Source organism: Periplaneta americana, chromosome 15, assembly GCF_040183065.1.
Source record: "Periplaneta americana isolate PAMFEO1 chromosome 15, P.americana_PAMFEO1_priV1, whole genome shotgun sequence".
Taxonomy (NCBI): domain Eukaryota; kingdom Metazoa; phylum Arthropoda; class Insecta; order Blattodea; family Blattidae; genus Periplaneta; species Periplaneta americana.
This window is the reverse complement of record NC_091131.1, coordinates 140,618,773-140,638,816: the sequence shown is the minus strand read 5'-3', so window position 1 is coordinate 140,638,816 and position 20,044 is coordinate 140,618,773. Positions and strand designations below refer to the sequence as shown.

The 20,044-nt window shown below is 34.2% G+C and overlaps 1 long non-coding RNA gene across 1 annotated transcript in view; it reads right to left on the bottom strand.

Moving 5' to 3' along the window:
- Positions 1-14,121, bottom strand: part of LOC138715409 (uncharacterized) — a 45,608-nt gene extending 31,487 nt beyond the window's left edge. Inside the window, exon 1 of the long non-coding RNA XR_011336303.1 lies at positions 14,044-14,121. This is a non-coding gene — a long non-coding RNA (uncharacterized lncRNA). The remainder of the gene's footprint in view (positions 1-14,043) is intronic.
- Between the last annotated feature and the right edge of the window lie 5,923 nt (positions 14,122-20,044).

The window sequence follows — 20,044 nt, the reverse complement described above, 5'->3', positions numbered from 1 at the left end:
GCATTTCCACCCTGACGAGACTAATGACGCAATAAACAAAATAAACGAAGACTTGAATTCGATTTCACTGTGGGCACACAAATTTGGATTAAGATTAAATCCAGAGAAATCGCAAGCAATCGTAATGGGACATAATCGTCTACGAAGCACTCTTGATAATAGTACTATACCACATATAATATTGAATGGGATTATTGTTAAATACAGTGAAAAAGTTAAAAATCTTGGCATTTTTATGGATAGCGATCTAAATTGGAACACTCAAGTAACACACATTTGCAAAAAAAATATTTTCTCAACTTCACTCCTTGTTCCATATGAAAGAATATCTACCACTTACTCTAAATAAGAATCTTATTCAGACGCTTGTAATGCCCCATTTTGATTATTGCGATTCCTTGCTAACTAATGTAAGTTCACTCTTAGCTGAGAGACTACGTGTTCATAATGTGTGCGTACGATTCATCTGCAATACTCGTAAATTTGACCATAAGACACAGCCCTGCAGTATATATTGACTACACCCAAACTCTGGCTACTAGCAACAGGCATCTATAATGAATATAATAATATAATATTATAATATTTCTGCCAAATATAATTAACAACATACGAGTAGAATAGTTTTATTTTAGTTGGTAATTTAACGACGCTGTATCAACTACTAGGTTATTTAGCGTCAATGAGATTGGTGATAGCGAGATGGTCCTTGTGTCGAGATGAGGAAGAGGATTCGCCATAGATTACCTGGAATTCACCTTATGGTTGGGGAAAACCTCGGAAAAAACTCAACCAGGTGATCAGCCCAAGCTGGGATCGAACCCACGCCCGAGCGCAACTTCAGACTGGCAGGCAAGTGCCTTAACTGGCTGAGCCACGCCGGTGGCTAGTACAATAGTAATACTATTGTAATTAATTTTATAAAATGCTGCTTCAAGTTCGCACTTTTATAAAAAAAAATGCGAAGCATTCACAATTTCGTTTAACTTCAGCCGGAATTAAGATTTTCCTATGGATATTATTTACTTTATATTTATTCATCTCTAACTCTTCATCATTTTTTATTGCTTACAAATCATTGTGTATGAAATAATGTTATTTTTTTGCAATTATGAACATGCATTAAGTTTAGTTGTGCAGGTACGAGCAGCAGTCAGATGCCAAAAAGTATAATAGAACATTCATTACCTCAAAAGTAATCTCCAAAACTGTTTATACATTTAATAATAATAATAATAATAATAATAATAATAATAATAATAATAATAATAATAATAATAATAATGTTTTATTTTCGCTGGCAGAGTTAAGGCCATAAGGCCTTCTCTTCCACTTAACCAGCCTTATCCCACTGCGAGATAAGACGATCAATCCCATTCTTGAAAAAACTTGTGGACCGTCTACCGAATCAGGTCTTTACCCAGTCACACATGTCTCCATCCAATGCAGAACGAAATCCACAAATGTCTTTCTTCAACTCCCCAAAAATGTGAAAATCCCAACCAAATCTCTGAATCGTATTCCTCATGGAGTTGGCAGGAAGTGGGCGGCCATTATCATGAAGAAGAATAGTGCCATTCCAGGGCATTTTGACTTAATGACACATCTCAATTTCTGTGAAGTTTCTTCATAATGATGTGCACTGATTAAGGCCCCATGCTCGAGAAGAACATGACTTTACCGGAACTTGTGTGTATTGCTTTGGATGTTTTCAGTGTGGGAGAATCCATGTGTTTCCATCATTGCACCTGCCGTTTGCTCTCCGGTTCAAAATGGTGACACCACGATTTGTCCCCAATGACAACACGGTATCGTTGCAAGTGACCCAGTGAAGCAGCCATTGTTTGTGTTTTGTTCCTCTGTCAACTGATGTGGAACACCTTGAGCGCAGATTTTTCGGTAATGCAGGTGCTTCGTCGCAATGACGTGTACAGAACCGTGAATTATTCCCACCAAACGACGAATTTCTTCGTCGATTTCCCCATATAAAACCATCAACCTCAGCAATAACAGCAGAGCGATGGCACGATGAGCCTCTCCTGGGCGAGCATCGTCTTGCAGTGACACGCATCCCTCTCGGAATCTCTTGTGCCAATCCAGTACACACAAACATGATATGCTGTGTTCGCTGTAAACAGCAGACATGCGTCCTCCTACTCCTTCAGCAGTCAAAATCGCACTACACCTCCCTGTTCTTCTTTACCTGCCTCCATTAGTGACGTTGGATGAACACACGTATCTCTAACCTCACTTCCAGCACAATAAACAAACGACTAATGTGTAAGCAGAGGTTGTAACTGTGCTTTCGCAGTCGCCATCAGATGTCAGTTGAGCAATCAAATTCCAGTGGTACCAAAGTGCCCTCTGTGAGATATACGCCATTTTCATTTGATTACCCCTCTTATATGAGCTTTAATATATAAATTTTGGAGCACATATGCCGGATCAAACCTACTTACTTCCTGAATGCAAGAAAGAGAAGAAAATAAATTTGAATGTGTAGATTAACACTTAGCAATCAGTTAATATATAGCATGGGAAAAACATTTTTCAACTGTACCTACATACATATCACGCTTTAACATCTGTGGTCATGTCGCGTGTTTAGAATGTGTGGGTATACCAGTAGGCCGTTTTTACTCTTGTTGAGTTCCTGTTTCTCGTAGACGGCTTGTATTCATGTAAATGATTATAGATTTTGATTATTGTTTTTGGTATTGGTGATTAAGGCGGTGACGAATCATGGCATGTAAATTTCCAATCCAGCAGTTGCCTCTATGACTAAGGGAAACCATGTAAAACCCCATCAGATTGGTCAGATTGGCTAGCTCGCTTGGTTGTACATCATTGTTTATGTAAATAAAAAAATGAATATTATTTATGAAATACAGGAAACGAATATGGATAAATTATGAGTGCAGGAACGCCATTTTGTGACACTTTGTAAAATGACTCAGCTCCAGTGAGTTCAATGGTAAAATACTAATTCTTACTCAGTATGTGCTGTATTTTTTTTATCCAGGGAAAGTACTCATCTTTACGACAAAACTCGTAAAAATACTGTTATATTCTGTGGACAAAAAGAAATTGAAGTGCATAAAATAAAATTAGAATACAGTATTTTATGTGGACCAAATAAAGTTTAAATAATCAAGTAATAGACTATAATATTGCGACAGAATACCAAGCTTTCTGTGCGTAAGAATTTATTTTAATCTTACCTCAATTCTCAATTCACTTAGGAGTTACTTGATATACAGGGATTCCATTTTAAAACATCCAAGTCTAAATAACTAATTATTTAAATTGAATTCAATTTAAACAAAAAACACTCAATTTACATATTGAGAGAAGTCTGAAACCAGACTAAATTGCATTTTAGATTCCACTCCCCCCCCCCCCGGAACTCATTCCTACACTGAGTTACAGTAATACAACTTGCCCATACTGGTAGTGTATAAACAATTTCAATGCAAAAATTCCGCTAACAAGTTCCAGGTTAGATCTTACACTATCTGTTTAGTTATACAGGATGATTTTGTGACTTTGCTACAAACTTTTAGGGATAATAAAGGAGATCATTATGAACAACTCTCATACAGGAACCCGTGCCTGGGAACTTTTTGTTTGGCAGTTACAGAACATGATACATGATGTAACAATGCTTTCTGTAACCACTGTTTTTAAGTGTAAGGAGTCATGGGCAATCATTGTTTCACTTTATTGTAAGCTTTGATGTGGTGATATTTGTAAACATTACAAAGTTCATGTAAATAGATACACAAACTGGATAACTCAGACAGTATAGCAGCACCAGCTACGCTCGCCACTAGTCACCAGGTCATACCGAGCCATGTCAAACGAAAGGGAATAGAAATGTTACTAGTAAAATGCATGACTATATTCTTTAAGAATTCAATGAACTAGTTAAGTGTAAGATTTACGGAGTATAACAGTAAATCTGTAATGCACAAAAAGAAAATGCTCGTTTTTGAAGACATAACACATAATGTGGGAGAAATATAATGTGGTTCAGGGAATATCGTTCAAATCGACTAACTTGAGAAACGAAAATATTATATCAAAGGGATAGTGGACGTAACATTCACTTGTGTCATTTTTACGCGAAGTATTTCTCACTAATATATTCCCTCACCGAACCCTTCCTGACCTTGTCACTGACAGTGAGCCTTCACACTAATATACTGTATTTTCTCGAATACTCCGCGCACTTTTTTTCCGAAATATACATGAAGTAAAAAATGCAGGTGTGCGGCTTATTCGAAATGAAGTTTGCAACATGTCCAATTTTCCTCCTGCTTAACTTCTAAGGTGGTAATGCATGCCATTACAGGTATTTCATTTGTTAACATTGTTAAATGGCGTTTGGTTTAGCAGTACATGTGTCAGAATCAAGTTTAAGTATGATAAGTGTATAGTCTGTGAGTCTAACATTTTCAATTCTGAAAATGAGTACCACTACAGGTATGAGATTACGATCTTTTACTTCCAGCAAAAACTTATAATCATGAAAGATGTAGAGGAATATGGAAATCGTGACGTGTGCTATTAATGTTGCAGGATATCATGTAAACGGCAACTGACACATGTGCAGGGCGTGCATATGGAATGGGTTTCAAATGCATCCTGTTCCAGGACAAAATTTATATTTTTATCATTACCTGAACTGTACTTATGTTTAATTGTTTTTAATTTATCGTGAATACATTATTGTTGAAAGTGCTATTTTTTATTTTTATTTATTTATTTATTTTGCCTTTCAAAAGTGGGGTGCTGGGCTTATTCGAGAAAATACAGTATCCCCTCAACAACCCCTATCTAATCATAAGACTAATTAACACTAATGTATCTCATCAAACACTACCTAATCTTGTCACAAACAGTGCTGCTATCTCTCTGTAATATTAAGAACGATGAGGGAGAGAGAAAAAACAAATTTCTGCTGGCAATGACGCATGCCCATATGTTGGCTACATCGTGTACTTAGCTGCAAATGGCTCTCATCATAATGACTCTGCTGCACCTAATTCTCCATTTTAGCGAAAACTTGTTTACAGAGTACATTAAAATAGCCATCGGCATCGAACTCGTGGCCAGTGCACTGTAACTTCACCTTATTTAGAATGTAACTGTTATTTTTGTATGATGTTAGCCTTTTGAGTTGAGCATTACATGCAGATAATAATGTTGGTTTCTTACTGTCACGGAAAGATCCCATTAAGAGAACTTGCTGATATCCATTTAATTTATGGAACAGCGAAGGTAAATGCCATGTCCATTCTGCTACCTGGTTTCTTCGGGGCGCAACTATGCCGTGCCTAGGCCTCCCAATTGACAGCGGGGCGCAACTATGTCATATCGTTTTTTTATCGTTTTTTTATTTACACTACTCATCTATCTCATGTGCAATGTGTCAGCTCTTTCCAAATTATATACTTAATAGGGATATACAGTCTATGGCTCATTTCGAATCTCAGTTACGAATAAGAAGTATTCTTTTTTTTCCAGGGCCGTATTCATAGACATTCTTAGCGCGGACTTCCGGTGGATGATCAGCGAACCAACGTTTTTCGTATTCATAAACCAGTGTTAGCGATATAATATAATATGAATTCCGTACAAGTAACCAGTCGATAGCCGGGGCTAGTTTAGCACTCTCGTAGCGCGGGCTAGCGAAATGTCTATGAATAGCACCCTAGTCTTCATATTTATATGTATAAAAACAATGGAGATATTTGATCTTTTCCACTGTCAAATACTGTTGCTTCATTAAACAAAACTTCAATTAATTCATGGTGTTAAGACAAAAAAGGGGAATATCGCCACAATATTCCATGTTATTTGAATAAAAGGGGCAGAAGAGGGCGCAAGTATGAAGTCTAAATTCTAACAGTTACTGTCAATCAAAATATTTTAACCAAATGACACCATCCTCAAGCTCAATTCTCTGTTCAATTGGCAGATGTTCCGTGAAGAATCACACACAATTACGGCCTCCTGAGTGCTAGTCATCAGTTTTGAGGTATGCAGATTCCCATCCAGACGAGGGTGACGGGCTTTGAAAGTATTAAAATTCCAAAGCATGGAAAGAAGGAAAGTTGAAAATTCTGAGTTGACATCTGTGTCGTATAAAAGAACCCTGTTCTTAAAGGAGAGAGTTCTTAGCAAAATTTATGGGCCATTTCACGAAACTGGAGCTAGCATAATAGGGGCTCATATAATCCGTTATCATATCACTAAGTTCCTTAAAATTCACCTGACAAATAAAGAGAACATCACAGTGGAAGTCTTGTTTGCGAATAAAAGCAAATTTCGAAGAATTTTACATTGAAGAAACATTTACCATTCACTTCACTTACAAAGAAAAACATATAATGAAAAATAATATTTTATGACATCGGTTTTTTAATATTTGGAATAATATTATACTAATAATTTCAAAAATATACACTTTCTTCAAATTATATTGTATTAATAAATAGTTTAATAACTATAGTGTAAAGTGTTCCATGTACCGATTTACGTTTCCTTCGTCTGGAACACAGGCGAAACCACGACAAAAACCGGTTCTGGAAACGTAAACAATTTACCATTATGAGTACAGGAAATCCTAGAAAGTAGATGTTCTTCGAATAGGTGCTTTAATCTTCAAAGATATCTGACCTATCATATTCTGTTAGTATAAGCGAAATTTCTAACCACGCGATAGGCTAAATAAAAACCAAAGATGTAACTTTTTGACAAACTTTTAAATGGTTCCGTTAGTTCTCAATAGGAAACACTATTACTGGGATAGTTAAAGATGAGTTAGGTAAAATGCTGACGTAATTTAGGTATTAAGTATCTTCATAATTAACAATATCAGCGGTTTCTCGCTGAATCTAGTACTCTTTACAATCAATAGAGAGGAATGAAATTTTGAATTCTATAATGTTGGTGTTCACTTCAGATTGAGGTTCTGGCTGATACGCACATCTATTATCAGGCAGTACATCTCACTTGACGGTATGTGTTAAAGGAAGAACAATTGTTCGTATGCATCTGAAGTCAGATTAGTGTAGCCTAATATGTAGCTAATAGGATATGTATGCAAAGGATCTGGCCACTCTACACCATTATCCCTTGGCCTAGTTGCCTCATAAGTGGTGCCTTGTTGGTATCACTTGTGAGGTTGAAATCTGTCTTCGGACAGTTGACTAAACAACAACAATAAGAATGTGGGTACCTATAGTTGCGACGCTGTTATTTCCGGCGTGACTCCACCTCTTTTCTTACGTCTTAGGAAGTGAAGGCTCTATAAAGTCTAGGTAGGTAGTATCGTTCGCCATTTTTGTTGTTTCGTTCCCGAGCTACCATACGAGGAATCTATTTGCCACACCGTTAAACATTATCATGTCGTAGCTCCTATGATAATAAATCAAACACACTGTAATTCAGCAAATAATTGAGCGGCAAATAACGCCTTCGTGTGCTTTCTGCGAACGCCAACGAAAGAGCCAAAATGGCGGGCGATTATATTAAGTATTTATCGAGCCTTAAGAAATTAATGTCTTCATAAGCGAATGACAAGACGCACACGTTTAAATGTAGCCGACCTGCAACGCGATTGGCTGCCGGAAATTAGAGCGACGGGACTATATATTTATGCACTATTGGCGAAACTGACTGCTATCTTCGCCATCTATTCATAGAAGTAATAACTAAAGAAGCCTCACTTACACAAGAAAATTATCGATCAATAATTTTTAGTATGTGTCAGATATCTTTGAACACCAGTGTACCGAAGAAGATGTCGTAATACGTTTCTTTTGGCCAGAGAATATGGAGCAATCAGCAGGACGGTGGATTGAGACCATAACTTAATAATCAATGAATTCTAAAACTGAACTGGGCGAAGAAGAAATTTGCTAAGAATAACTGTATTAATTGAGATGTATAGTAAATTTGTTAAGAAATGTGTTCTTATGTGTTTACTAGAAAAATGTATTAAAGTTCGATTAATGAATTATCTTGATAAACATAATATATTAAGTGATAATTAATTTGGTTTTCGGAAAAAATTCAGTACAGATAACGCAATATATCAAGTTACTAACAAAATTGTTAGAGAATTTAATCAAGGTAATGTATTGGTATTATCCTGGACATAAGAAAAGCATTTGATACAGTGAAACATGATATCTTAATTGAGAAATTAGACTTATTAGAAATCAAAGGTAATGCTTTAAACTTAATAAAATCGTATCTTAACGACAGAATTAAAATAACGAAAATTCACCATTATTCAAGTGAACATTCAATTATTTATATAGGTGTTCCCCAAGGCACAGTTCTAGGCCCTATTCCATTTTTAATATATATTAATGACTCATTAAAAATTTACTTACAACAATACAATGGTGTTCACTATTCTTATACAGATAACACAGTTTTAATTTTTGATGGAAAACCTGGTATGATGCATATAATAATTCAAATAATGGACTTAAATTAATAGAAAAAATGGTTTGACATAAACTATCTTTCTATCAACGAAAATAAAACCATAATTATTACCAGGGAACGGATTTATATGGACTAAAAATATATGAAATATGTAAATATATATGTAGTTATTTTTACCAAAATATGGAATTAAATATGGATTTTTACCAAAATATGGAATTAAATATGGACTTAAAATTATAAAAAAATGACTATGTACGTTAAATATTGGTACATTTTAATCAAACTAAACAAAAAATATAATGGACGTACCTTATCTTCCAATGTAGTTTCAACAAAACACAATTTTTATTGTCTGTTACCATAACAATAGGTTACAAACATTTCTTTCAAGTGCTGAAAAGTGAATCTTCTTCTATTGTCTCTGAGGATAGATTTATACTGACTAAAAGAGCGTTCGACGTCACAAGAAGTAACTGGTACATAATTCAATTTCACAATGTCTGCTGGGGATAAGTCCAAGTTAATCTTCACTGTTGATTCACCACTCATCACAGCAACAACCTTTTGTAGTTCTTCATATCCAGGGTTTTTTGAAAGTACAGTGTCCACCTTAGCTCTTACTGCATCTGCAACTTTACCTCTACCACGATTCAGTTGTTCCACAGTACTATTTATAATTTCAAAACTTTCAGATAGTGAAAGGTGCCTATTTTGGAGACTTTTGAGCGTTTTTATGATGCATGAAAATGTATGCTGAATGTGAGCTAAGTCATTCTTCACACTTATGTCACAGGTAACTGTTTTCGCAGTATCAATTGAGACTGCATCTTCAGAGTCCAATGCAAGGAGAACATTGTTAATAGAGTCTATATGTTCGGCATAATATTCAACTGCTTCTAGCCATGTACCCCATCTAGTTAAAATTGGCTTTGGTGGCAATGGAATTTCAGGGTACATTTCTTTCAACACGTTAACTCTACTGGGAGCTTTGAGAAATACTTTTTTCACTGATGAAATCAACAAATCTACTTTAGGGAAATTGTCTCTGACCACTTCTGCCACACGATGAAATGCATGCGCCACACAAGTAAAATGAGTCAATTTAGGATATACAACAGATAATGCTTGTCCAGCTTTGACCATATAAGGGGCAGCATCGCTAATAAAGAATAACACATTATCGTACATAATACCCTTTGGCCACAGGATACCCATAGCTTCGTTGAACAGTTTAACTATAGTTTTGTTATTGCACTTTTCTAGAACATCACAATGTAAAAGAATTCGTTCAGAATATTGTTCACTTAACAAACCGATAACTACATTACCAACAAGTCTACCTTCTTTGTCGGGAGTCTCATCAATGGAAACCCAAATTGAACTATCTTTAATTTCATCTCTTATCTTCTGTATTGTCTCATCGTAGATGGATGGAGCATACGTCTTCCTAAGTGTTGACTCATCCGGGATTGTATGTTGAGTATATTTTTCAAGGAATTCCCTGAAGACCTTATTCTTTAGTTTGTAGAGAGGAATATCAGCAGAGATGAGAGAACGGCACAGGTCGATGTTAAACTCAGATCTTACATTCGATGTTGTTGGTTGTGTTAAAAACAATTGTCTCTGCTTGGAATTTAGTTGTTTGTTGGCCTGATGTTTACTAGTTGTAATGTGTTGTTGCACCAGGAACTTTTGTGTAGATGATACTGCACACTGACACAAATTACAAAATAATATTTTATTGTCAGTTGATAAACCATCTTCTTTAAATTCTGAAATGTAACTTGTTAGTTTTGATTTTAAATTGACTGAATGACGTACTTTTGGCATATTTACCGTCTTTATAGTATGATTTACAAAACTGAACCTATGTGTACTCTGACTGGCATTTAACTGTTGAGCTGCACAACTGAAGTCTGTTAAAAATTTTAAATTAAATTAATACAGTTTTGTAACTTACTTTCCCATTGTTGATAGGACTGCTAATTTTCAAATAACTCTGATGTTAAAGGGATTACTGAACATGTGTTTAAATCTCTATTGTTGAAATGTATTTTTAAAAGTTAATGGAATTTTGTTTTGTTTTATTGTTAAACCTAATATAATATGGACTGTTTTATATGAAATATGGAAAATATATGGAAATTAACGAAAATATGTACTAAACTCTAAAATATGGAAAAATATGGAAAATAAAAGTAGGATTTTTCAACCCTACACATTGTGAAACATAAAGATAATGCAAAATATAAATTATATTAGCTTTATAAGTAAATATGTATTTACATATAAATCCTTTCCCTGATTATTACATTCTCATTATCTGAAAAATGTAATATACCTCCTACATCTATATTAAGTATTAAATGACATAATTCTGATTGTTGTCTTATACAGTGTAAATGTTCCATTATTAAAGAGTCGCTGAAGTTAAGTATTTAGGCATAATTTTCGATAATCATTTAAAATGGAACCAACACATTAATTACCTTTGTAATAAATTACGTAAAATAGTATATTATTTTGTCTTATTGGGGAATTACTTGTCAATAATTTTATTACGCACAATATATTTAACTTTATTTCAATCGGTAATTATGTATGGAATATTAGGATGGGGTAGCTCATTTAAATCCAATTTCAATCCACTTTATTTATTACAGAAGAAAATAATTAAAATATGTCTTCATAAACCTATTGATTTTCCATCTCAAAAATTGTTTTTAAGACTTTAATGTACTTAACATAAGACAAATCTATTATATTGTATTAATAAAATTCATACATAAAAATCGAAATAATTTGAATTGTATTCTCATAGTTATGACACAAAAGGTATGAATTCTTTACAATTGTTTGAACCAAAATGCAACACTGTTACAGTATTTAATCATAGTAGTAATTTAGGCCCAAGAATATATAACAAATTTATATTTGAATATCTCAATCTTATCAATTCTAATAGTCCTAGTATTAAATTTAAAAAGTTATGTATGGATTTTATAAAAATTGAAAAATTGTAAATTTAAATTTATATACTATAATTGCATAGTAGACATAAGACAAATTGTATTGTATACTTATTAATTTTAATTCAGGAATCCGCTAAAGTTTTTCTGTATATATTAGGCTATATTTTATGTTACGATTATTAGCAAAATAAAAATACATAAAAAGAAATAAAATAAAAATAAAATATGATCAAAATTTTTATTGTACCTGAGTTTTTTAATCTACTTCACTCCCACCCCTTCTACTAGTGAACTTCCACCCGTCTTCCGCACAGAACCAAGGCCGCATATGCAAAGTCGTCTTACGGTCACAGTAAACAGTACTGAGTGAGTGGGTGAGTGGGTGAGTGAGTGAGCGAGTGAGTGTGTGGGTGGGTGAGTGAGTGGGTGGGTGAGTGGATGAATGAGTGAGTGGATGAGTGAGTGAGTGGATGAGTGAGTGGATGAGTGAGTGAGTGAGTGAGTGAGTGAGTGGGTGGGTGGGTGAGTGGATGAGTGAGTGAGTGAGTGGGTGGGTGAGTGAGTGAGTGAGTGAGTGAGTGAGTGAGTGAGTGAGTGAGTGAGTGAGTGAGTGAGTGAGTGAGTGAGTGAGTGAGTGAGTGAGTGAGTGAGTGGGTGGGTGGGTGGGTGGGTGAGTGAGTGAGTGAGTGAGTATAGTACGTTCCAGTGAAAAAAGGACATTCATTATTTAATCATATTTTCGTACAGGTACTGTGCGTTCTTTTAGTTACGTCGCATCCCGATTTTCCTCACCCGCTTCCGCTGGGCTGTCCTAGCCCTGTTTTGAAAATATTTTCTGTTAGGAATTGGAAGTCTACGTAATATTATACAACTGCTTAAAATAACTTAAATAAGAGGACCTCGTTAAGTAATTAACTGTCACGTCATTTCTACGATCCAACGACATAAACATTTGGACGGACAGTAGATAGTATGTCTGAGTAAATTTATCTGTGCGGATCGGGCAGAAGTGAATATTGAATTTACAGTACGTAAGGTACTCTTTTATAGAGTAGGTACGGAATTATGACAACATGAGTTACTGGTACGAAGGACGAAACTGGAAATTGGAATTGGGTACAATAGGCTATAGTGCGATAATATGCACAAAAGAACTGAAGCCTCTATCGAAATAAATAGGCACAGTTATTTTGCTCATTTGATGCATTTGCATAATTCATTCGTTAATTTTGTATTATTAAGGGATTATTAAAATTGTTTATAATATATTATTTTTAATGTAATTTATTGTAATTAAATCTTTTTCCATAACAAAGGAACAAAATGCTTCTACTGCGGTCAGATGAGATCTCATCAGCTTTCTTGCGTGGCCTACATCGATTTGTTCAGATGGAACTTCCTCATCCTTTACCACTGATATGACTTAGCTTAAAACTGTATAGGACTATATAGCCTTGGCGAGGTTAGTTTCTTCGAAGTATTATAAATCCATTATCTTTTTCTTGATCCCATATGTGAAATAATAGTTCATTACATTTTATTAAATCGATACAAAGAACTACGTAGCCTACATGCAACTAAAAATATTCATGCAATATTATTATTTGATAAAGCAAATATGTTTATCGTAGAATTTTACCTCTTGTTATAAATGATTATTGTTTTCAATTAATGTTTATTAAAATACATCAGCAAAGAGGTTATCAAATAACATTTTCTCCCTTGAAAACTTTAGTAAAATGTTAACAAGAGAATAAATTGTGTGCACTGTCCAGTTCGACAACAGCACTAAGTAAGGGAATAAATACAATAATTCCTTATGAAATGTGGAAATCTATTAGAGAAATAACGTCGCAGGTGAATTTCAAAAGCCCTTCCCTACCTGTACGCAACTTCCACCCTAATTCAGTTGCTAGAATTTGGAACTCGCTTCCGAATGATGTAAGGGGTTGTTGGACAATAACTTCATTTAGGTCAAAATTACATAAATTCTTACTTAACAGATTAATTGCTGATTAATATTTGTTACTTATATAATTAAACTAACATCTGTCCATTCTTATTATTATCATTAATTTCTCTAAATAGATTTACAAAATCTCTAATGGCAATTACATTAATTTTATCATTATAGAAATATATTTTAGATTTATATATATATTTTTTCTCCCTGTAACATAGTCCTAGTAAGCTTATATTAAATTCATTTTCATAATTTTACTAGCTATCTCAAATCTTAAATTAATCATAATTGATTGAATTAAATTAGGTCATAAATTAAGTTACTACTTTACCTTATAGGTTTATCTAAATTCAAATAAATATGTAGTCTACTAGTCCTTAAAACTTAACTGAAGAATATAGCTGGAGAACCTTTCAAGTGTAGTGTAAATATTTGTAATTTAAATAAGTATTGTATTGATTAAGGCTGGTTGAGTGGAAGAGAAGGCCTTATGGCCTTAACTCTGCCAGGGAAAATAAAACATTATTATTATTATTATTATTATTATTATTATTATTATTACTATTATTATTATTATTATTATTATTATTATTATTATTATTATTATTATTAATTCATATAAATGGAAGAGTTACTCACCTTCGCACCCCGCACCGATTTTTTGTTGGACGACATAGATTGTTCTTTTTTATTTCCTGCGTTTGCCTCCAAGGTGTCCTGAGAAACGAAATCAATAGAAGATTAGCACGAAATTTACAAAAGCGTGGAATCATCTTTAGGCCTAATGAATTTTCCAGAACGAAATATGCGTATTGCAATAGGGTGCAATGCTGACTTCAGTGTTCTAAACAAGTAACCAATGACCACAAAAAGTTTTATTTGAAAAATGTTGGAGCCTTCAATCAAACCCATAGCGTTCTCTTGTCAAAACATCTTACGAACGAGAAGAGAATGCCTAATAGTAAACAAAAAGAAACTTCAGTCTCAGGAACGAGAAGTGTCATGGAAATTGGAAAAACCATATCAAAGAAAATTAAATTATCAGATCATAAGAAATCAGACATTTTGACTGTCATAAACATTAATCACATCCCTATAACATATCAGACTCTTATACTGGGTGTTCAGTTCAAAGTGTGTCATGGCTCGCTGTATGCTGTCATATGGCTAGTCGATGAGCCTAGAGAATTCAATCTTCCTACACTTCCGCAGCAGAGGTGTATTACCTATGAGTGAGAGAAGTTGCATAGCGAGGACGGCGTTCATTCTGAAGAGTACCTACTGATATGTACGGCAACGCCGGTAGTGGCAGGAATGTGAACTGTTTGAAAACATGTACTGAGGTGGGTTTTTTTCTTACTGTCAGGATATGGGGAGAGGGTTAAGACGATTTCTTACGTATTTGTTAACATTAACATGGACGGTCAACATAGACACGGAGCATTTGATTTGTGTTGTGGAATGTTGCCGTACGCAACCGATAACAAATACTCTGCGTACGACTTGGCCGCGCAAAACACAGTTCGAAAGAGGTTATGGTAGCACACAGACCGTACAGACCGCCATCTGTTGCTACGACGTTCAAGTTACACGTTTTCAAGTTCAGATTGAACACCTTGATTAATAGGCAACTTCTCTGACATAAAAGCTGAAACTCGCTTCAAATCGCTGATTCACAACAGTGACGTCATGACACACTTTGTAATGAACACCCAGTATTTCTGTGTTCAATATAACATTATCAAATTGAGTAACGTAAAGTGCTTAATAGTTTTTTTTATTATTAATCATATTTCTCAAATATATTTTGCCTAAAATTTATAACCTATCTCTAAGTATTTCTATTCAAATAAAATTGAAGATTTAAAGAATTCATTTCTCTATACTCCTGTAAAAAACACGAACTACAATAGATATTAATAATTCTAATGAAGGCAGCAAAGAAATATATACTGTAATGAGAAGACAGTGGAATAGAATGAAGAGTTTGAGAATTTGGGTATAGAAGTGGCAAAAGTGATTTCTGATGAAAAAGTGCCATATTTTAAATTGCTGTCCCCAGATAAAATTGAATAATTAATAAAATACAAGCAACAGGCAAAAGAGAAGTAAAAACAAAGCACAGATCATTACTGTTATTATTATTATTATTATTATTATTATTATTATTATTATCATCATTATTACTACCAATTTTATTGGCATTATTGGGACAATCAATGAAGTTTTAGGCGTAATAGATCGGCTATTGATCATATTCTTTATATTCGACAGATACTGAAGAATAATTCGCAATATGAGTTTGCACTACATCAGCTATTTGTAGATTTAGAAAGTCATATGACTCGGTTAAGAGAGGTTTTATATAATACTCTTATTTAATTTACAAGTACTATTCATAAGAAACTAGTAGCATTAATTAAAATAATAAAATTTACAGCAGAGTCATTATCAAAGCTCGGAACTTGGGGACTTGCGTGTCGTGCGCTTGAGTAAGGTTACAGGTACAGCGTACACAAAGCTCACGCTGCAAGAGCTCAGGGACAGTCGTGTGTACTAAGAAAGTGGTCACATCGAATGGCAAGAAGACGAACGAAGAAACTGTGTCATGTCGAAGCCAATGACATTAAGACAATTACAGGTAAGAAATGTATTTGTCTGTCTGAGGAATGAGAAAATACGTGTTATTCGAATGGGTGTTATGGAAGTTTGAAAATACATTTCTTAAATTTTAGGTACAGAATTTCGTGGAGGAATTCTGAAGAGATACATTATTTTCTTCTAATGCAGAGTTTATATTTTGTAAGTTGTGCCACACATAAACTAGAGCTGGAAACGGGCATTCATTGAAAGACATTGCAGTCCTTTAAATTGATGGAAAATTTGTCCATGGCCATGGATCAAGTCGTAGAGGGACCTTCCCTAGTAGTGATACACTAATTGAAAACTATTTGCGAGAAAAATTTAGGATATACTTATCTTTCTCAGATACGAGATCTGCTGAAAATCGAACAGGAAACAGTGACAGTGAAAATATTCAGTATTTTATTTAGGCCCAAGACTTTATAATAAAATTTCAAAACATTTTCCAAATTTGAAATTTTTTAAAATTGAAACTTTTAAAAAAGAAATTTGTAAAATTATCCATGATATATAATAGTAACAAATGTACTTTTTTACCTTTTATTTCTATCGACTATATTCATGTTTTTATTGAATATCACTGGCTTCTGTCGGATTGTCAATTTATATTAAATGTGTATTTTTCTCTCGTTTTCTCTTTCTTCTTTATTCTTGCTCTTGTGTTGTATTTATTGGTTTGAATTAAGTTACTTACTGTATTTAGTAAACTGTCCTTGTAAATTTTATGTTATATTATTCACTAAGACCACACCGTACACGAGCTTGGCTCTTGCGATAGTGGCTAGAAACATTTTTATTTTATAAATGCAATTTGTACTCACTAGGTAGCTAGTTAAAATAAATAAAATAAAAAAAATTTAAGTTTCCTCCCGTCACTTCATGTGACGTGGAAATAAGTTTCCTTCGTTTCAAATCATGTTTAACTAAGAGACGAAGAATTTATGGGTTCGAAAATCTTCGAATGCATGTAGTCATACACTGTAATGAAATGTACAGAGCAGAACTGTAAATTTGATGTATTTTGCATGTTTATTTATATATATGCTATAAAATTAGGTGTTTCAACCTATCATAATATTAGGGCCTACATTATGTTGTTCCAGCCAGGAACCACTTTTCTAGCAGACCTGACAGTACCTCTGTGCTGGAAGCGGGAGTTTGTTGACATTGAAGTCCGGTCGCTTAGCCAAGTTCAAAGACATAAGTCCCCAAGTTCCGAGCTTTGGTCATTATAATAGGTCAGCTTCTGTCCGACGCTTTTCAAATTCACTGCGGTGTAAATCAAGAGATGCACAATAACCCTTATACTTTCAACTTGTTGTGATATACGCCATTATGCAAGTCCAAGGAAATCTGGTTGGTTTGGAATTGAACGGGTTATCTCAGGTCTTTATTAATGCGGATGACGTGAATGTGTTAGGAGAAAATCTATAATCGATTAGGGAAGACACGGGAAATTTACTTGAAACAAGTAAGGAGATACGTTTGGACTTGGCCACATCAAACATCCCGCACTTCCAAATTACACTTTCTTCACTCCAAGCATGGCGCAGTTCCGGTTACTTTTGGGTCCACCCTCGTATGTGGATATCGGATGCTTTCAACAAGAAGGTGCCACATGCCACACACCAAACGAATCCATGAAGCTAATTGAATGTTTCATTGACGACCGGATAATTTCCAAGAAAATGTGGCCACTGACAAGGGAAGGGTTTCGGCTCAAACAGGAATTTCGTATCCAAAATTTGTATACAGGCCCATCTCTACATCTCTGTAAAGCTCCCAAAAGCATTCGTTTTTGTAATGTGTGGTTTGTCTGTTAGAGCACTGTACAAGTTGAGGGGTGGGGAGAGCACTGCACAAGTTAAGGGGATGGGACACCTTACCCGTAAGCCTAGCCTAGCCTAGAAGCTAATGCGCGTGGTAAAATGTTTAAAGCCCATTTAAGAACATTTATCTCCAACGTTCTGTCTGAAAATATTGCAGGTAATCAAAACTGTACACTGTTGTGTGAGTCACTGAATGCGCACAAGGACGCAACCTTAATAAATTAATCATTCCAAGGCTAGGATATGGAATGTATGATCATTCCACCTAAAAAAGTAAATATATCCAGCCTCTGAATATCTATTTAATTAGACAATACAAAATATATGCTCGGAGGATAACAGATTACATAAGGACTCTTGCTGAGAATCCAGAACTTAACTTGGGAAATCGAGTGTTTATAATGAAAATGCACTCTGTTATTCATAACCAGTTGTCTGCTCCAGTGTACCGCCCTATGCTTCAGTATTCCTGGCAGTCAGCTGGTTACGTGAATCCTGAACAAGTCTCGGACTTCAAAAATGTAATTCAGGTGGCATTTGATTTTTCAGCACTGGAGTGTGGTTCAGAAGATTGTTCAGGTGTGCTTCTGCGTGTTGTGCTTATTGCTCTGCTCCATGCTGTTTCATGCATTTTATAGAGAATCCTCACGTACATTTTCAAAGAAGTGTACCAACCAAACGAAGAGTTACACAAATGAATGCTTTTACGGTCTTTGTACAATGTTAATATAGCCTATGTTTTTCTCCTGGTTATGAAGGTTAATATTGCAAACTTTGGTACATATCAGCCAAAGCGTGTAGATCTGTATAGATAACTTTCACTTTTACCATATATATTAAGATTTCAGTAAAATTGTATTTTGATTTTTTTTATTATTTATGTAGTAAAACTCCCCTTATGGCGGACTAAAATAAAATAACGTACCTAAAATAATGTAAATAAATTATCAAAATAAAAAAAAAAGAGGAGTAAACTGAGCTTCGAACCTGTGACCCCATACACTAAAGCCGCTCACATTACCACGACGATACAGAGAACTACGTATTGAAGAGATTGAATTAATGTATTAGGAATGCTTTCATATTTGCTATATTATGTTTGATTTTGAATTTTTTTAAATTAAACAAAAATGTGTTTTATGCCATTTGGTATTGTATATTATTGCCCATGATACATTCAATCAAGAGATCGTCCCTCATTTACGTAGTTTTAATTTAATATTATTTTATTTTATATTTCAATAACAATATGGCCGCTTTTACAACGGAAGAAGACATGGCTGGATGACGTCAATAAAAAAACAATTGATTGTAGATTAGGCCATTTTACTATGACAAAATGCCATTTTTCGTTCTAATTTTTATTGTTTTCAATAATTTAACGTCCATCTGTCCAATTTTAATGTAGCCTATTTTCTTCTCCGGGTTATGAATATTAAATGTGCAAACTTTGGCAAATATCAGTCAAAGCTTGTAGATTTGTATTGAGTACATACATACATACATACATAGACACATTGACTTTTATATATATATAAGATTATTATTATTATTATTATTATTATTAATATTATTATTATTATTAACATTTTTCAATTATAAATTGCTTAAAATTTATAAGTCAGACTATCTCTAAGTACTTCTGTTCAAATAAAATTGAAGAAAAAGGAAATTCATTCCGCTATATACCGTATTGCTGTAACCTGCACAAACTACAAATGATGTTAATAACCCTAAAGACGACAGCAAAGGGATATAGTGCATTGTGAAGAAAACAGTGGAACAGGACGAAGGCCTTGAAAATTTGGTTGAAAACGAGGCAAAAGTGATTTCCGACGAAACAGTGTCATATTTCAAATTTCTGTCTCCAGATAAAATTGAATAATTCATAAATAACGAGCACCAGGCAAAAGAGAATTAAAAAGGTGGCACAGTTTATTAATGTTACCACCACCACCACCACCACCTCCAACGTCTTTTTGCTGGATCAGTAGAAGAGAAGGCCTTACGGCCAGCTACAATAAATTATCATTATTATTATTATTATTATTATTATTATTATTATTATTATTATTATTATTATTATTATTATTATTATTATTGGTACCTATAAATGTGGTTTGAGGTGTAATCGATCGGCTTTTGATAGGATTCTTTGTTTTATTTCA